This window comes from Oncorhynchus mykiss, chromosome 11, assembly GCF_057628025.1.
Source record: "Oncorhynchus mykiss isolate SJ-2025 chromosome 11, ASM5762802v1, whole genome shotgun sequence".
Taxonomy (NCBI): domain Eukaryota; kingdom Metazoa; phylum Chordata; class Actinopteri; order Salmoniformes; family Salmonidae; genus Oncorhynchus; species Oncorhynchus mykiss.
The window spans coordinates 8,755,943-8,775,801 of NC_143032.1; the positions used below are offsets into that span (position 1 = coordinate 8,755,943).

Genomic DNA, 19,859 nt, shown 5'->3' on the forward strand with positions numbered 1-19,859 from the left:
GTGATAAGTCTGTCAGGGATTGCAGGTGCTGTGACCATGTCCAGGCCAGGGTAGATATATACTGTATTCAGCGACAGGCAGGGGACACTAGGACATGAAAGTGGAATATAGAATAGTATTGAGAGAGATGTTGTTTGTTGTTGAGAGATGTAGGACCAGATGTAGGACCAGATGCTGTTGGAAGTGGTGTTGGTGGGCCAGTAGGAGGCACTATTTCCTCTGGTCGAAAAAAAAAAGAATGCCCCAGGGCAGTGATTGGGGATGTTGCCCTGTGTAGGGTGCTGTCTTTCAGATGGGACATTAACCAGGTCTCCTGACTCTCTGTGGTCACTAAAGATCCCATGGTACTCCTTGTAAGAGTAGGGGGTGTTAACCCCGGTGTCCTGGCTAAATTCCCGATCTGGCCCTCATACCATCATGGTCACCTAATCATCCCCATCCTACAATTGTCTCATTCATCCTCCCTTGTAACTATCCCCAGGTTGTTACTGTAAATGAGAATGTGTTCTCAATCAACTTACCAGGTAAAAAATGAAAGAATCCAGATGTAGGCTAGAATCCCTTGAGTCTCCTGGGGTGTTATGTGTGCTCTCTCTGAGGGCTGGGAGGGCTGAGTGAAGGTTAGCCAGAACCCCCCCCACAAAGTCCCGTACATAAGCTGCCATATTCAGACCCAGAGAATAAAGAGAAAACAATAACTTTAAAAAATTAATCAATGTATTATTATTGTGTCATTTATATCTATCTATACGCTACATTGAGGTTTTTCTTTCATTATTTTAGGCTCTCTGACCTTAGTGCATAAGTCTAAACTTTGAGGCCTAACTGTAGGCCTACACACGCCAAACAGCCTACACACGCCAAACAGCCTACACACGCCAAACAGCCTACACACCAAATGGTTTTGGGAGCGGGCAGATAACTTAACGGAGATCCACAGAGGCAAAAAGGACAAATGTTGGAGTTTAATTCAATAAGAGAAAAGCTGCAAAAGTAGAGTTGAAAATGAATTGAAGGGAAGGCCAGAAAAATAATGTTTGGGAAAGATTTGGTGAAGTGGAAAAAGAGGATTATGTGTGATGATTGTGAGGCGCTATACAAATTTGACAGTCACAAGACGGGGACTTCCAATAGTTCTGTGGCACGTCAACTGTAGCCTACTGTTCCGATGGGTTAAATGGAATCTGACTGTAGGTCAGTGGTGGAAAAAGTACCCAATTGTCATAGTTGAGTAAAAGTAAAGATACCTTCATAGAAAATGACTCAAGAAAAAGTGAAAGCCACCCAGTAAAATATTACCAAGTCAAAAGTAAATGTAATTGCTAAAATATACTTAAATATCAAAAGTGATAGTTAAAGTAAGAAGTCATTTAATATTCCTTATATTATATTAAGCAAACCAGACAGCTCCATTTTCTTGTTTTTATTTTATTTACGGATAGCCAGGGGCACACTCCAACACTCAGACATAATTTACAGACAAAGCATTTGTGTTTAGTGAGTCTGGATGTTCTCTTGATAAGTGCGTGAATTAGACCATTTTCCTGTCCTGCTAAGCATTCAGAATGTAACCAGTACTTTTGGGTGTCAGGGAAAATGTATGGAGTGAAAAGTACATTATTTTCTTTAGAAATGTAGTGAAGCAAAAGTTGTCAGAAATATAAATAGTGAAGTACAGATACCCATAAAAACTACTTAAGTAATACTTTAAAGTATTTTTATTTAAGTAGTACTTTAAAGTATTTTTTATTTAAGTAGTACTTTAAAGTATGTTTTATTTAAGTAGTACTTTAAAGTATGTTTTATTTAAGTAGTACTTTAAAGTATTTTTATTTAAGTAGTACTTTAAAGTACTTTACACCACTGCTGTAGGTCTTAAAACTTCTCACATAGCCGTAATATTAATATCTTCCAGAATTCTTGCAGTAAAATAATATGCAAAATGTTGACTCGAGAACAGATGTGGAGAAATATGATTTATTTCTTTCAGCATCTTGACAGAATGTGAATGTGCAGTTAGGGAACATCTGTGGAGGTGTTATCTTTATCAGCATCATAAAAGCTGATAGTATTTCAACCACATAAAATATGTATCCAAGCCTAACTGAAATCTTATCAGAAACGTGACATTTTCACAGCTTTCTGTTTTGCTTATAACCGGCCAAACTGATGTAATTTGGGCATTTCACACAGAAAATATTTCCAGTTTGTTTTGTTATTGCATTTACTCCCCGGTCCCTAAATGTCTTTGCTCCACAAAAAAAGCAGAGATGACCGAGAACTTTACTGATGTCAACTAGATTGAAGCATTCATTCTATCGATTTTTAAAATGACATTATTCTGGTGAGCAAGGTTTATTTAAGTCTTCTAGGTCAACATATAAGGACAGAAGAGAAGCTGCGTGTATCTAATTGTAGACAAGTTGACTAACAAATAGCCTACCAAAATGTTGGAAATTATAAGCAGAAACCTATCTCAATCAGGAAAGGACACGTAAAAAATTGTCCAAAAATCTTGGATGTCAATTAAGGTAGCCCCCCTCACCTCTCTGATTCAGAGGGGTTAAATGTGGAAGACACAGTTCCGTTGTACAACTGACTAGGTATCCCCCCTCACCTCTCCTCAGAGGGGTTGGGTTAAATGTGGAAGACACAGTTCCGTTGTACAACTGACTAGGTATCCCCCCTCACCTCTCCTCAGAGGGGTTGGGTTAAATGTGGAAGACACAGTTCCGTTGTACAACTGACTAGGTATCCCCCCTTTCTGTTGTACAACTGACTAGGTACCCCCCTTTCTGTTATACAACTGACTAGGTATCCCCCCTTTCTGTTGTACAACTGACTAGGTATCCCCCCTTTCTGTTGTACAACTGACTAGGTACCCCCCTTTCCTTTCTGTTGTACAACTGACTAGGTATCCCCCCTTTCTGTTGTACAACTGACTAGGTACCCCCCTTTCCTTTCTGTTGTACAACTGACTAGGTATCCCCCCTTTCTGTTGTACAACTGACTAGGTATCCCCCCTTTCTGTTGTACAACTGACTAGGTACCCCCCTTTCCTTTCTGTTGTACAACTGACTAGGTATCCCCCCTTTCTGTTGTACAACTGACTAGGTATCCCCCCTTTCCGTTGTACAACTGACTAGGTACCCCCCTTTCTGTTGTACAACTGACTAGGTACCCCCCTTTCTGTTATACAACTGACTAGGTATCCCCCCTTTCTGTTGTACAACTGACTAGGTATCCCCCCTTTCTGTTGTACAACTGACTAGGTATCCCCCCTTTCTGTTGTACAACTGACTAGGTACCCCCCTTTCCTTTCTGTTGTACAACTGACTAGGTATCCCCCCTTTCTGTTGTACAACTGACTAGGTACCCCCCTTTCCTTTCTGTTGTACAACTGACTAGGTATCCCCCCTTTCTGTTGTACAACTGACTAGGTATCCCCCCTTTCTGTTGTACAACTGACTAGGTACCCCCCTTTCCTTTCCGTTGTACAACTGACTAGGTATCCCCCCTTTCTGTTGTACAACTGACTAGGTATCCCCCCTTTCCGTTGTACAACTGACTAGGTACCCCCCTTTCTGTTGTACAACTGACTAGGTATCCCCCCTTTCTGTTGTACAACTGACTAGGTATCCCCCCTTTCTGTTGTACAACTGACTAGGTACCCCCCTTTCCTTTCTGTTGTACAATTGACTAGGTATCCCCCCTTTCTGTTGTACAACTGACTAGGTACCCCCCTTTCCTTTCTGTTGTACAACTGACTAGGTACCCCCCTTTCCTTTCTGTTGTACAACTGACTAGGTATCCCCCCTTTCTGTTGTACAACTGACTAGGTATCCCCCCTTTCTGTTGTACAACTGACTAGGTACCCCCCTTTCCTTTCCGTTGTACAACTGACTAGGTATCCCCCCTTTCCGTTGTACAACTGACTAGGTACCCCCCTTTCTGTTGTACAACTGACTAGGTATCCCCCTTTCTGTTGTACAACTGACTAGGTATCCCCCCTTTCCGTTGTACAACTGACTAGGTATCCCCCCTTTCTGTTGTACAACTGACTAGGTATCCCCCCTTTCTGTTGTACAACTGACTAGGTACCCCCCTTTCCTTTCTGTTGTACAACTGACTAGGTATCCCCCCTTTCCTTTCAGTCGGTGGTGCCGACTGACATCAGATGAAGAACTAGACGCTCACAGTGATAAACAAGCATTGCAGTCAGTTCTTTAGCACAGGTTTATTCTAAGCGTAGCGACATTTGCCATGTGTACAGTACATGCCCCTCAAGATACAGCCAATTAGACGCCAACTTCACCATCAGGTGCCTACTTCCCAAACTACACCCATTCATTTATTTGTATATTTTGTCCTCGGGGTTCATGGGGAATGGAGAGTTATAAAAGTCGCGACACCTTCTGATTCACTTTGGAGAAATTGTCCGTCGAGTAGCTTGTGAAATATTTATGTTTATGCGGGCGACCAATGAGCTGCCGGTATATAAATAGATGTCGTTGACACGTTAAAACGAGGCTCAGTGGGAACCGCTATGCTTAATGAAGAATTGGAGATTCAGTTTACCGTCTAATCCTGCATAATTTCCTGTCTGTGGCATCCTCAATGGGCTCGTTGCAGACAGAAATTCATTGTGATGAGACGTGAGGCCGTTATTGACCTGTGGAGACAGATAGGGGAACAGTGGAGTGTGTCAACTGATAAAGTTGTTTTTCCTGATGGGAAAAAAGTGCTTCATTTCGTCTGGCACTTTGAGTCAGCCATTGCAACAGGGTCCATTGTTCATCTGCAAGGGTAACACAAATTGTGTAGGGGGAGGGGGGGGGAATAACAGACTTTTAACAGTTGCGTTCTGTTCTTTGAGATTAATAGCTTGTGTGCGTGTGCGTTTTTGGAACAGACACAGCTGTCTCTGTTGCCCCTCTGTAATTTGTCCTCTTTGTCAGTGTGCCGGGGTGGAGCTGTGTCACTGACGGTGCTATTTAGGCCCTGTAGGAAACAGGAGACTGGGCCGCTGTCTCCCGTCCCTCACCCAGCATGCTATTTCTTTGGGGATGAGGGGCGGGATGAGCCCAACAGCAGTCTGTGTGTGTTGTCTGTGTGTGTCGTCCATAGAATTCGAATAAGTAGAACAGGCTTGGAAGCTCCAACCCTGGCAATTGGTATTATGATGCAATCATTTCCATGGTATTTTGGAATGTTCTATCAACTGATGCTGAATTGGCATATCATTAGCATATTTATAGACCAACCAATAAGGAACATATCCTTGCCCCCCCCCCCCACTCCCATACACAACCCTCTACCCCCACCCTACCACCTGTGAACCAATGTAATATTGGTGTGATTTCTGAGGTTTACATAATTCAAGCAGTGCTGGAATTGTTTTCATCCAGCATTGTGGCTTTGAGTTGAGGCAGTCAGTCTGATAATTCTGCCTTTTGGAGGGCGGCGGGAGGAGGACAGCCCCAAAACAGAGGTGTCATCCTGGATAACGGTGCCCACGTGCCACCAATGTGCCCCCACGTTGTCCTCATGTCACTTTGGCTGCACACAGCAACATAAAGGCCCTCAAAGCTGAGTCACTGGTGTTATTTTAGGCCGGCAACCCAAAACATCAAGCAGCATAAATATTTCAGCCACCTATTTTTATCTATAGTGTTTTTCGGTGTTCCTGGGGGGGCGGATTCTTTCAATGGGCCGTTGACGGACAGGATCCTAGGAGGGACAAGTATCTGTGCGTTGTGAGTTGATGGCTTGTGATGTGACCGATGTGATTTCACGTCACAGGCAACACCGGGCGGTGGTGTTATAGAAAGGGGTTATTATTAATGTGTGGGGGCTATTTGGGTGAGGGAATGTTACAGAGCTAATGGTGTTTGGATGGAGGTTTGTTCTCTCTGTGCTGTATTCCTATGAGGACATGTTGAATGCCAGGACACAGCATTACTCTATTGAACACAGTAGATTAGAGGGGCGAAGAACACAGTAGATTAGAGGGGCGAAGAACACAGTAGATTAGAGTGATGAAGAACACAGTAGATTAGAGGGGTGAAGAACACAGTAGATTAGAGGGGCGAAGAACACATTAGATTGGAGGGGCGAAGAACACAGTAGATTAGAGTGATGAAGAACACAGTAGATTAGAGGGGTGAAGAACACAGTAGATTAGAGTGGTGAAGAACACAGTAGATTATAGTGGCGAAGAACACAGTAGATTAGAGTGATGAAGAACACAGTAGATTAGAGGGGTGAAGAACACAGTAGATTAGAGTGGTGAAGAACACAGTAGATTATAGTGGCGAAGAACACAGTAGATTAGAGTGATGAAGAACACAGTAGATTAGAGGGGTGAAGAACACAGTAGATTAGAGTGGTGAAGAACACAGTAGATTAGAAGGGCGAAGAACACAGTAGATTAGAGTGATGAAGAACACAGTAGATTAGAGGGGTGAAGAACACATTAGATTAGAGGGGTGAAGAACACATTAGATTAGAGGGGTGAAGAACACAGTAGATTAGAGAGGTGAAGAACACAGATCAGACGGGTGAAGAACACTGTAGATTAGAGGGGTGAAGAACACAGTAGATTAGAGGGGTGAAGAATTCATTAGATTAGAGTGGTGAGGGCGATACGGAATACCCCCAGGGCCTAGTCGTACATCAAGATCCGTATCTCTATTCTACACATTTTCATTACTAACGTTGTGATTCTCAAAAAACATATAGTATTTTATCCGTTTGGTTTGAAATGCCTTAGTAGTTTTTTTTTACATTTTACATGAAATATGACGATTGTATCTCACTCAGCTGACTTTTATAGAAACAATTTGGTGAATTTGGTTATACAGAAAGTGCAAGGTTTTTTATTTTAAATCACTTATTATAACACTGCTAAGGATGGGTTGATGACCAATTTTCCACATGTTGTGTTACATCCTGAATTTAAAATGTATTCAATTGAGATGTTTTATTGATTATTTTAGGCCGGCAACCCAAAACATCAAGCGGCATAAATATTTCAGCCACCTATTTTTATCTATAGTGTTTTTCGGTGTTCCTGGGGGGGCGGATTCTTTCAATGGGCCGTTGACGGACAGGATCCTAGGAGGGACAAGTATCTGTGCGTTGTGAGTTGATGGCTTGTGATGTGACCGATGTGATTTCACGTCACAGGCAACACCGGGCGGTGGTGTTATAGAAAGGGGTTATTATTAATGTGTGGGGGCTATTTGGGTGAGGGAATGTTACAGAGCTAATGGTGTTTGGATGGAGGTTTGTTCTCTCTGTGCTGTATTCCTATGAGGACATGTTGAATGCCAGGACACAGCATTACTCTATTGAACACAGTAGATTAGAGGGGCGAAGAACACAGTAGATTAGAGGGGCGAAGAACACAGTAGATTAGAGTGATGAAGAACACAGTAGATTAGAGGGGTGAAGAACACAGTAGATTAGAGGGGCGAAGAACACATTAGATTGGAGGGGCGAAGAACACAGTAGATTAGAGTGATGAAGAACACAGTAGATTAGAGGGGTGAAGAACACAGTAGATTAGAGTGGTGAAGAACACAGTAGATTATAGTGGCGAAGAACACAGTAGATTAGAGTGATGAAGAACACAGTAGATTAGAGGGGTGAAGAACACAGTAGATTAGAGTGGTGAAGAACACAGTAGATTATAGTGGCGAAGAACACAGTAGATTAGAGTGATGAAGAACACAGTAGATTAGAGGGGTGAAGAACACAGTAGATTAGAGTGGTGAAGAACACAGTAGATTAGAAGGGCGAAGAACACAGTAGATTAGAGTGATGAAGAACACAGTAGATTAGAGGGGTGAAGAACACATTAGATTAGAGGGGTGAAGAACACATTAGATTAGAGGGGTGAAGAACACAGTAGATTAGAGAGGTGAAGAACACAGATCAGACGGGTGAAGAACACTGTAGATTAGAGGGGTGAAGAACACAGTAGATTAGAGGGGTGAAGAATTCATTAGATTAGAGTGGTGAGGGCGATACGGAATACCCCCAGGGCCTAGTCGTACATCAAGATCCGTATCTCTATTCTACACATTTTCATTACTAACGTTGTGATTCTCAAAAAACATATAGTATTTTATCCGTTTGGTTTGAAATGCCTTAGTAGTTTTTTTTTACATTTTACATGAAATATGACGATTGTATCTCACTCAGCTGACTTTTATAGAAACAATTTGGTGAATTTGGTTATACAGAAAGTGCAAGGTTTTTTATTTTAAATCACTTATTATAACACTGCTAAGGATGGGTTGATGACCAATTTTCCACATGTTGTGTTACATCCTGAATTTAAAATGTATTCAATTGAGATGTTGTGTCACTGGCCTACATACAATACCGTATAATGTAAAAGGGAATTTTTACAAATGAATTAAAAATGAAAAGCTGAAGTGTCTTGAGTCAATATGTATTCAATCCCTTTGTTATGGCAAGCCTAAATAAGTTCAGGAGTAAAAATGTGCTTTAAAAATGACATAATAAGTTGCATGGACTGTGCGTAATAATAGTATTTTCTCTACCCCACACATACAATTATCTGTAAGGTCCCTCAGTCGAGCAGTGAATTTCAAACACAGTTTCAACCACAAAGACCAGGGGGCTTTCCAATGCCTCGCAAAAAGGGCACATATTAGTTAATAAAAAATTTAAATACAAAAAAGCAGACATTGAATATCCCTTTGAGCTTGGTGAAGTTATTCAGTACACTTTGGATGGTTCATCAATCCACCCAGTCACTACAAAGGTACAGGTGTCCTTCTTAACTCAGTTGCCGGAGAGGAAGGAAACCGCTCAGGGATTTTACAATGAGGCCAATGGTGACATTTAAAACAGTTACAGAGTTTAATAGCTGTGATAGGAGAAAACTGAGGATGGATCAACAACATTGTAGTTACTCCACCATACTAACCTAAATGACATAGTGAAAATATTTCATAACATTCATCCTGTTTGCAATAAGCCACTAAAGTAAAACTGCCAAAAATTGACTCAGGGGTGTGAATATTTATTTAAATTAGATATTTTCAGCGACTAGCTGATGTGGCGTGTTGATGAGAGCTGGGCGCTCAGGTGTGGGCTCAGGGCCTGGGGTTATAAATAAGGCTTCTGACACAGCCCCCGTAGAGACAGACAAATCTATCCACAACAGGGCTGCTCTGCTGTCCGCTGGCCCTCAGCAGCATTGCAAAGCACAGCGAGGCCTTGATCTCTCTCTTCCTCTGAGAGAGTGTGTGTGTGTGTGTGTGTGTGTGTGTGTGTGTGTGTGTGTGTGTGTGTGTGTGTGTGTGTGTGTGTGTTTGTGTGTGTGTGTGTGTGTGTGTGTGTTGTGTTTTGTTGTGTATTATGTGTTTTTGAGCTCCCCACTATCTTAAGGGGACTTCACACTCCAAGTTCTCCACACTCCAACACAGTGTGACAGACAATTGTTGTTTTCTGTGAACTAGACAATGATATGTGAATAATGAAATCCCTGTGGGCTTACATTGGCTATATAAGGCTTGTATTGGCTGTCTAAGGCTTGCATTGGCTATATAAGGCTTGCATTGGCTATATAAGGCTTGTATTGGCTATATAAGGCTTGTATTGGCTATATAAGGCTTGTATTGGCTGTCTAAGGCTTGCATTGGCTATATAAGGCTTGCATTGGCTGTCTAAGGCTTGCATTGGCTGTCTAAGGCTTGCATTGGCTATATAAGGCTTGAAAAAGCAACATGGGAGTGTTTATGAATGGCAGACGAATAGATACATGGCAGACTTGAATTAATATGGAATGATGTATGATTGTATAACTGCAGAAATATGAATGTAGTGAAAATGGTAGGAAAGGTCAGATTGCTGACAGTTCCAATGGTAGACAGTTTCAGTTCCAGTTCCAATGGTAGACAATTCCTGTTCCAGTGATTGACAGTTCCCGTGGTAGACAGTTACAGTGGGAGACAGTTACAGTGGGAGACAGTTAAAGTAGTAGACAGTTACAGTGGGAGACAGTGGTAGACAGTTACAGTGATTGACAGTTACAGCAGTAGACAGTTAAAGTAGTAGACAGTTACATTAGTAGACAGTTACATTAGTAGAGAGTTACATTATTAGACAGTTACAGTGGTAGACAGTTACTGTGGTAGACAGTTACAGTGGTAGACAGTTACAGTGGTAGACAGTTACAGTAGTAGACAGTTACAGTGGTAGACCTTTACATTAGTAGACAGTTACGGTTACATTTATAGACAGTTATAGCGGTAGACAGTTACAGTGGAAAACAGTTGGTAGACGGTTGGTAGAAGGTTTCGGTGGTAGACAGTTATAGTGGTAGATCTTTACATTAGTAGACAGTTATAGTGGTAGACCTTTACATTAGTAGACAGTTATAGTGGTAGACCTTTACATTAGTAGACAGTTACAGTGGTAGACAGTTACAGTAGTCAACAGTTATAGTGGTAGACAGTTACAGTAGTCAACAGTTACAGTTGTAGACAGTTACAGTAGTCAACCGTTACAGTGGTAGACAGTTACTGTGATAGACAGTTACAGTGATAGACAGTTACAGTGATAGACAGTTACAGTGGGAGACAGTTACAGTGGGAGACAGTTACAGTGGGAGACAGTTACAGTGGGAGACAGTTACAGTGGGAAACAGTTACAGCTATAGACTGTTACAGTGGGAGACAGTTACAGTTATAGACTGTTACAGTGGGAGACAGTTACAGTTATAGACTGTTACAGTGGGAGACAGTTACATTAGTAGACAGTTACTGTGATAGACAGTTACAGTTATAGACTGTTACAGTGATAGACAGTTACAGTGATAGACAGTTACATATGGAGACAGTTACAGTGATAGACAGTTACATTGGGAGACAGTTACATTGGGAAACAGTTACAGCTATAGACTGTTACAGTGGGAGACAGTTACAGTTATAGACTGTTACAGTGGGAGACAGTTACATTAGTAGACAGTTACGGTTACATTTATAGACAGTGGTAATGGTAGACAATGGTAGCCGGTTACAGTGGAAAACAGTTGGTAGACGGTTTCGGTGGAAGACGGTTACAGTGATAGACAGTTACAGTGATAGACAGTTACAGTGGGAGACAGTTACAGCTATAGACAGTTACAGTGATAGACAGTTACAGTGGTAGACGGTTACAGTGATAGACAGTTACAGTGATAGACAGTTACAGTGATAGACAGTTACAGTGATAGACAGTTACATTGGGAGACAGTTACAGTGGGAGACAGTTACAGTGATAGACAGTTACATTGGGAGACAGTTACAGTGATAGACAGTTACATTGGGAGACAGTTACAGTGGGAGACAGTTACAGTGATAGACAGTTACAGTGATAGACAGTTACATTGGGAGACAGTTACAGTGATAGACAGTTACATTGGGAGACAGTTACATTGGGAAACAGTTACAGCTATAGACTGTTACAGTGGGAGACAGTTACAGTTATAGACTGTTACAGTGGGAGACAGTTACATTAGTAGACAGTTACGGTTACATTTATAGACAGTGGTAATGGTAGACAATGGTAGCCGGTTACAGTGGAAAACAGTTGGTAGACGGTTTCGGTGGAAGACGGTTACAGTGATAGACAATTACAGTGATAGACAGTTACAGTGATAGACAGTTACATTGGGAGACAGTTACAGTGGGAGACAGTTACAGCTATAGACTGTTACAGTGGGAGACAGTTACAGTTATAGACTGTTACAGTGGGAGACAGTTACAATAGGAGACAGTTACATTGGGAGACAGTTACATTGGGAGACAGTTACAGTGGGAGACAGTTACAGTGATATACAGTTACATTGGGAGACAGTTACAGTGATAGACAGTTACAGTGGTAGACAGTTACATTGGGAGACAGTTACAGTGGTAGACAGTTACATTGGGAGACAGTTACAGTGGGAGACAGTTACAGTTATAGACAGTTACAGTGGTAGACAGTTACATTGGGAAACAGTTACAGTGGTAGACAGTTATACTTATAGACAGTTACAGTAGTAGACAGTTACATTGATAGACAGTTATACTTATAGACAGTTACAGTTATAGACATTTACAGTGGTAGACAGTTACAGTGATAGACAGTTCTACATGCACCTTTGGTGAGGGGGGATGGTCTGGCTAGTTGCCATGGTGACTGAGCAGCAGTTTATGTTGCCATGGGGATGGCGACTGATACTGAGAAAGTATGCTGAGGCTAAATGCACTTTATCAGTGACACACCCCAACACACACAAACACACACACACACACACACACACACACACACACACACACACACACACACACACACACACACACCAACTCACAGAAACATCACACTAACTAACTCACAAACAGGTCACAGCACAAATACATGCATGCATTTTTTCACATGCAACCTCATTGGAGGGAAACTAATCACGTACACAGAAACAACAACGCAAAAAGGGGGGTCACTGTAGCTATATTACAGCACCAGTCTAAAAGGGGGGGGGTCACTGTAGCTATATTACAGCACCAGTCACTCTGTATCAGTCTAAAAGGGGGGGGGGGGGTCACTGTAGCTATATTACAGCACCAGTCACTGTGTATCAGTCTAAAAGGGGGGGGGTCACTGTAGCTATATTACAGCACCAGTCACTGTGTATCAGTCTAAAAGGGGGGGGTCACTGTAGCTATATTACAGCACCAGTCACTCTGTATCAGTCTAAAAGGGGGGGTCACTGTAGCTATATTACAGCACCAGTCACTCTGTATCAGTCTAAAAGGGGGGGGTCACTGTAGCTATATTACAGCACCAGTCACTGTGTATCAGTCTAAAAGGGGGGGGGTCACTGTAGCTATATTACAGCACCAGTCACTGTGTATCAGTCTAAAAGGGGGGGGGGGGGGTCACTGTAGCTATATTACAGCACCAGTCACTCTGTATCAGTCTAAAAGGGGGGGGGGTCACTGTAGCTATATTACAGCACCAGTCACTCTGTATCAGTCTAAAAGGGGGGGAGGGGGTCACTGTAGCTATATTACAGCACCAGTCACTCTGTATCAGTCTAAAAGGGGGGGGGGGGGTCACTGTAGCTATATTACAGCACCAGTCACTGTGTATCAGTCTAAAAGGGGGGGGGTCACTGTAGCTATATTACAGCACCAGTCACTGTGTATCAGTCTAAAAGGGGGGGGGGGGTCACTGTAGCTATATTACAGCACCAGTCACTGTGTATCAGTCTAAAAGGGGGGGGGGTCACTGTAGCTATATTACAGCACCAGTCACTCTGTATCAGTCTAAAAGGGGGGGGGTCACTGTAGCTATATTACAGCACCAGTCACTCTGTATCAGTCTAAAAGGGGGGGGGTCACTGTAGCTATATTACAGCACCAGTCACTCTGTATCAGTCTAAAAGGGGGGGGGGGTCACTGTAGCTATATTACAGCACCAGTCACTCTGTATCAGTCTAAAAGGGGGGGGTTACTGTAGCTATATTACAGCACCAGTCACTCTGTATCAGTCTAAAAGGGGGGGGTTACTGTAGCTATATTACAGCACCAGTCACTCTGTATCAGTCTAAAAGGGGGGGGGGTCACTGTAGCTATATTACAGCACCAGTCACTCTGTATCAGTCTAAAAGGGGGGGGGGGGTCACTGTAGCTATATTACAGCACCAGTCACTCTGTATCAGTCTAAAAGGGGGGGGGGGGGGTCACTTTAGCTATATTACAGCACCAGTCACTCTGTATCAGTCTAAACGGGGGGGGGGGGGGGGTTACTGTAGCTATATTACAGCACCAGTCACTCTGTATCAGTCTAAAAGGGGGGGGGTCACTGTAGCTATATTACAGCACCAGTCACTCTGTATCAGTCTAAAAGGGGGGGGGTCACTGTAGCTATATTACAGCACCAGTCACTCTGTATCAGTCTAAAAGGGGGGGGGTCACTGTAGCTATATTACAGCACCAGTCACTCTGTATCAGTCTAAAAGGGGGGGGGGTTACTGTAGCTATATTACAGCACCAGTCACTCTGTATCAGTCTAAAAGGGGGGGGGTTACTGTAGCTATATTACAGCACCAGTCACTCTGTATCAGTCTAAAAGGGGGGGGGGGGGTCACTGTAGCTATATTACAGCACCAGTCACTCTGTATCAGTCTAAAAGGGGGGGGGGGGTCACTGTAGCTATATTACAGCACCAGTCACTCTGTATCAGTCTAAAAGGGGGGGGGTCACTGTAGCTATATTACAGCACCAGTCACTCTGTATCAGTCTAAAAGGGGGGGGGTCACTGTAGCTATATTACAGCACCAGTCACTCTGTATCAGTCTAAAAGGGGGGGGGGTCACTGTAGCTATATTACAGCACCAGTCACTCTGTATCAGTCTAAAAGGGGGGGGGGGTCACTGTAGCTATATTACAGCACCAGTCACTCTGTATCAGTCTAAAAGGGGGGGGGGGGTCACTGTAGCTATATTACAGCACCAGTCACTCTGTATCAGTCTAAAAGGGGGGGGGGGTCACTTTAGCTATATTACAGCACCAGTCACTCTGTATCAGTCTAAAAGGGGGGTGGTTACTGTAGCTATATTACAGCACCAGTCACTCTGTATCAGTCTAAAAGGGGGGGGGTTACTGTAGCTATATTACAGCACCAGTCACTCTGTATCAGTCTAAAAGGGGGGGGTCACTGTAGCTATATTACAGCACCAGTCACTCTGTATCAGTCTAAAAGGGGGGGGGGGGGTCACTGTAGCTATATTACAGCACCAGTCACTCTGTATCAGTCTAAAAGGGGGGGGGTCACTGTAGCTATATTACAGCACCAGTCACTCTGTATCAGTCTAAAAGGGGGGGGGGGTCACTGTAGCTATATTACAGCACCAGTCACTCTGTATCAGTCTAAAAGGGGGGGGGTCACTGTAGCTATATTACAGCACCAGTCACTCTGTATCAGTCTAAAAGGGGGGGGGTCACTGTAGCTATATTACAGCACCAGTCACTCTGTATCAGTCTAAAAGGGGGGGGGGGTCACTGTAGCTATATTACAGCACCAGTCACTCTGTATCAGTCTAAAAGGGGGGGGTCACTGTAGCTATATTACAGCACCAGTCACTCTGTATCAGTCTAAAAGGGGGGGGGTCACTGTAGCTATATTACAGCACCAGTCACTCTGTATCAGTCTAAAAGGGGGGGGGGGGTCACTGTAGCTATATTACAGCACCAGTCACAATGTATCAGTCTAAAAGGGGGGGGGGGGGGGGTCACTGTAGCTATATTACAGCACCAGTCACTCTGTATCAGTCTAAAAGGGGGGGGTCACTGTAGCTATATTACAGCACCAGTCACTCTGTATCAGTCTAAAAGGGGGGGGGGGGGGGGGTTACTGTAGCTATATTACAGCACCAGTCACTCTGTATAAGTCTAAAAGGGGGGGGGGTTACTGTAGCTATATTACAGCACCAGTCACTCTGTATCAGTCTAAAAGGGGGGGGGGGTCACTGTAGCTATATTACAGCACCAGTCACTCTGTATCAGTCTAAAAGGGGGGGGGGGGTCACTGTAGCTATATTACAGCACCAGTCACTCTGTATCAGTCTAAAAGGGGGGGGGGGGGGGGTTACTGTAGCTATATTACAGCACTAGTCACTGTGTATCAGTCTAAAAGGGGGGGGGGGGTTACTGTAGCTATATTACAGCACCAGTCACTGTGTATCAGTCTAAAAGGGGGGGGGGGTTACTGTAGCTATATTACAGCACCAGTCACTCTGTATCAGTCTAAAAGGGGGGGGGGGGTCACTGTAGCTATATTACAGCACCAGTCACTCTGTATCAGTCTAAAAGGGGGGGGGTCACTGTAGCTATATTACAGCACCAGTCACTCTGTATCAGTCTAAAAGGGGGGGGGGTTACTGTAGCTATATTACAGCACCAGTCACTCTGTATCAGTCTAAAAGGGGGGGGGGGGGGTCACTGAAGCTATATTACAGCACCAGTCACTCTGTATCAGTCTAAAAGGGGGGGGGTCACTGTAGCTATATTACAGCACCAGTCACTCTGTATCAGTCTAAAAGGGGGGGGGGGGTCACTGTAGCTATATTACAGCACCAGTCACTCTGTATCAGTCTAAAAGGGGGGGGGGGTCACTGTAGCTATATTACAGCACCAGTCACTCTGTATCAGTCTAAAAGGGGGGGGGGGGGGTTACTGTAGCTATATTACAGCACTAGTCACTGTGTATCAGTCTAAAAGGGGGGGGGGGGGGTTACTGTAGCTATATTACAGCACCAGTCACTGTGTATCAGTCTAAAAGGGGGGGGGGGGGTTACTGTAGCTATATTACAGCACCAGTCACTCTGTATCAGTCTAAAAGGGGGGGGGGGTCACTGTAGCTATATTACAGCACCAGTCACTCTGTATCAGTCTAAAAGGGGGGGGGTCACTGTAGCTATATTACAGCACCAGTCACTCTGTATCAGTCTAAAAGGGGGGGGGGGTTACTGTAGCTATATTACAGCACCAGTCACTCTGTATCAGTCTAAAAGGGGGGGGGGGGGGGTCACTGAAGCTATATTACAGCACCAGTCACTCTGTATCAGTCTAAAAGGGGGGGGGTCACTGTAGCTATATTACAGCACCAGTCACTCTGTATCAGTCTAAAAGGGGGGGGGGGGGGTCACTGTAGCTATATTACAGCACCAGTCACTCTGTATCAGTCTAAAAGGGGGGGGGGGGGGGGGTCACTGTAGCTATATTACAGCACCAGTCACTCTGTATCAGTCTAAAAGGGGGGGGGGTGGTCACTGTAGCTATATTACAGCACCAGTCACTCTGTATCAGTCTAAAAGGGGGGGGTCACTGTAGCTATATTACAGCACCAGTCACTCTGTATCAGTCTAAAAGGGGGGGGGTCACTGTAGCTATATTACAGCACCAGTCACTCTGTATCAGTCTAAAAGGGGGGGGGTCACTGTAGCTATATTACAGCACCAGTCACTCTGTATCAGTCTAAAAGGGGGGGGGGGGGGTCACTGTAGCTATATTACAGCACCAATCACTCTGTATCAGTCTAAAAGGGGGGGGGGGTCACTGTAGCTATATTACAGCACCAGTCACTCTGTATCAGTCTAAAAGGGGGGGGGGGGGGGTCACTGTAGCTATATTACAGCACCAGTCACTCTGTATCAGTCTAAAAGGGGGGGGGGGTCACTGTAGCTATATTACAGCACCAGTCACTCTGTATCAGTCTAAAAGGGGGGGGGTCACTGTAGCTATATTACAGCACCAGTCACTGTGTATCAGTCTAAAAGGGGGGGGGGGGGTCACTTTAGCTATATTACAGCACCAGTCACTCTGTATCAGTCTAAAAGGGGGGGGGTCACTTTAGCTATATTACAGCACCAGTCACTCTGTATCAGTCTAAAAGGGGGGGGGGGTCACTGTAGCTATATTACAGCATCAGTCTAAAAGGGGGGGGTCACTGTAGCTATATTACAGCACCAGTCACTCTGTATCAGTCTAAAAGGGGGGGGGGGGGGGGGGTCACTGTAGCTATATTACAGCACCAGTCACTCTGTATCAGTCTAAAAGGGGGGGGGGGGGGTCACTGTAGCTATATTACAGCACCAGTCACTCTGTATCAGTCTAAAAGGGGGGGGGGGGTCACTGCAGCTATATTACAGCACCAGTCACTCTGTATCAGTCTAAAAGGGGGGGGGGGGGTTACTGTAGCTATATTACAGCACCAGTCACTCTGTATCAGTCTAAAAGGGGGGGGGGGGGGGGGTCACTGTAGCTATATTACAGCACCAGTCACTCTGTATCAGTCTAAAAGGGGGGGTGTCACTGTAGCTATATTACAGCACCAGTCACTCTGTATCAGTCTAAAAGGGGGGGGGGGGGTCACTGTAGCTATATTACAGCACCAGTCACTCTGTATCAGTCTAAAAGGGGGGGGTCACTGTAGCTATATTACAGCACCAGTCACTGTGTATCAGTCTAAAAGGGGGGGGGGGGGTTACTGTAGCTATATTACAGCACCAGTCACTCTGTATCAGTCTAAAAGGGGGGGGGTCACTTTAGCTATATTACAGCACCAGTCACTCTGTATCAGTCTAAAAGGGGGGGGGGGTCACTGTAGCTATATTACAGCACCAGTCACTCTGTATCAGTCTAAAAGGGGGGGGTCACTGTAGCTATATTACAGCACCAGTCACTCTGTATCAGTCTAAAAGGGGGGGGGGGTCACTGTAGCTATATTACAGCACCAGTCACTCTGTATCAGTCTAAAAGGGGGGGGGTCACTGTAGCTATATTACAGCACCAGTCACTGTGTATCAGTCTAAAAGGGGGGGGGGGGGTCACTTTAGCTATATTACAGCACCAGTCACTCTGTATCAGTCTAAAAGGGGGGGGGTCACTTTAGCTATATTACAGCACCAGTCACTCTGTATCAGTCTAAAAGGGGGGGGGGGGGGGGGGTCACTGTAGCTATATTACAGCATCAGTCTAAAAGGGGGGGGTCACTGTAGCTATATTACAGCACCAGTCACTCTGTATCAGTCTAAAAGGGGGGGGGGGGGGGGTCACTGTAGCTATATTACAGCACCAGTCACTCTGTATCAGTCTAAAAGGGGGGGGGGGGGGGGTCACTGTAGCTATATTACAGCATCAGTCTAAAAGGGGGGGGTCACTGTAGCTATATTACAGCACCAGTCACTCTGTATCAGTCTAAAAGGGGGGGGGGGTCACTGTAGCTATATTACAGCACCAGTCACTCTGTATCAGTCTAAAAGGGGGGGGGGGGGTCACTAGCTATATTACAGCACCAGTCACTGTGTATCAGTCTAAAAGGGGGGGGGGGGGGGGTCACTGTAGCTATATTACAGTACCAGTCACTCTGTATCAGTCTCTTAATTATGCAAAACATGTAAATGAAGCATCCCTGGAAATGTTTCTGTTTCTATAACGGGCTCTGGGATCGGGTGATTTCCTAAACCGGCGGGCGGCTGTCTGCATGGGGAATGAGGAAGGGAGCTGTCTGCCGTCAACGAATAATATAATCTCTACCCAGACAGGGCAAAGGAGAGCAGCAGAGATGCTATTCTACCTCTACCCTTCCACTCACTCCCCTGACACAGACCTGACATGATGGAATCAAAATGTCTACATTGGAGCATCAAACCCTGGGGCTAACACTGTTTGATTAACCGGAGACATTCTATAATTAATTTTAGATTCCGTAACTGGAACAACCTGACAGTGTTTTACTTTGAGCTTGTCCTGGTTCCAGTTTCTTCTCATTGGCAGAAATAGTTAATTCTCGCCCTCTCGTACTGTATTTGAAGGTTGAATAGAGCTGATGTGGTGCTGGTTAAAGGAGAAATTAGTTTTTCTTCTTCTTAGTGCAGTGGTTCACACTATATACTCATCTCTCGTCCGCTGTGTTTAAGTGGCAGTGGTCTTACTATGGTGCTGGATTACGGAGGGATATTATTGAGAAATGTCTCATCACTTCAGGGTCAAAGGCTTGACAACCACATGCTGGCATTACATGGCAAACCAAATAAAATGCCCAATCAATCTCCTCATAAACCTAAGCCTCGAAATGCAGCCATCTACTAAGATGTCCTATCGATTGGACATGAACTCATGAATACATATATTTATCCTCCAAAAATCATCCCACTTGATTTAGCGTCCATATTTATTGAAATGAAGGGAATTTGGGGAGCTTGTTGGATGGATCAAGGACCATGTGTGCCCAGAATGGGAATGACTGTGAAGTCGGCAGAGCGGATTGGCCAATCGACAGCACATCCATAATGA

The 19,859-nt window shown here is 44.4% G+C and overlaps 1 protein-coding gene across 13 annotated transcripts in view; it reads left to right on the top strand.

Annotated features, from left to right (window-relative positions):
• The window catches only part of LOC110535213 (uncharacterized), a 166,574-nt gene that overhangs the window by 83,851 nt on the left and 62,864 nt on the right, over nucleotides 1-19,859 (top strand). The window lies entirely within an intron of this gene.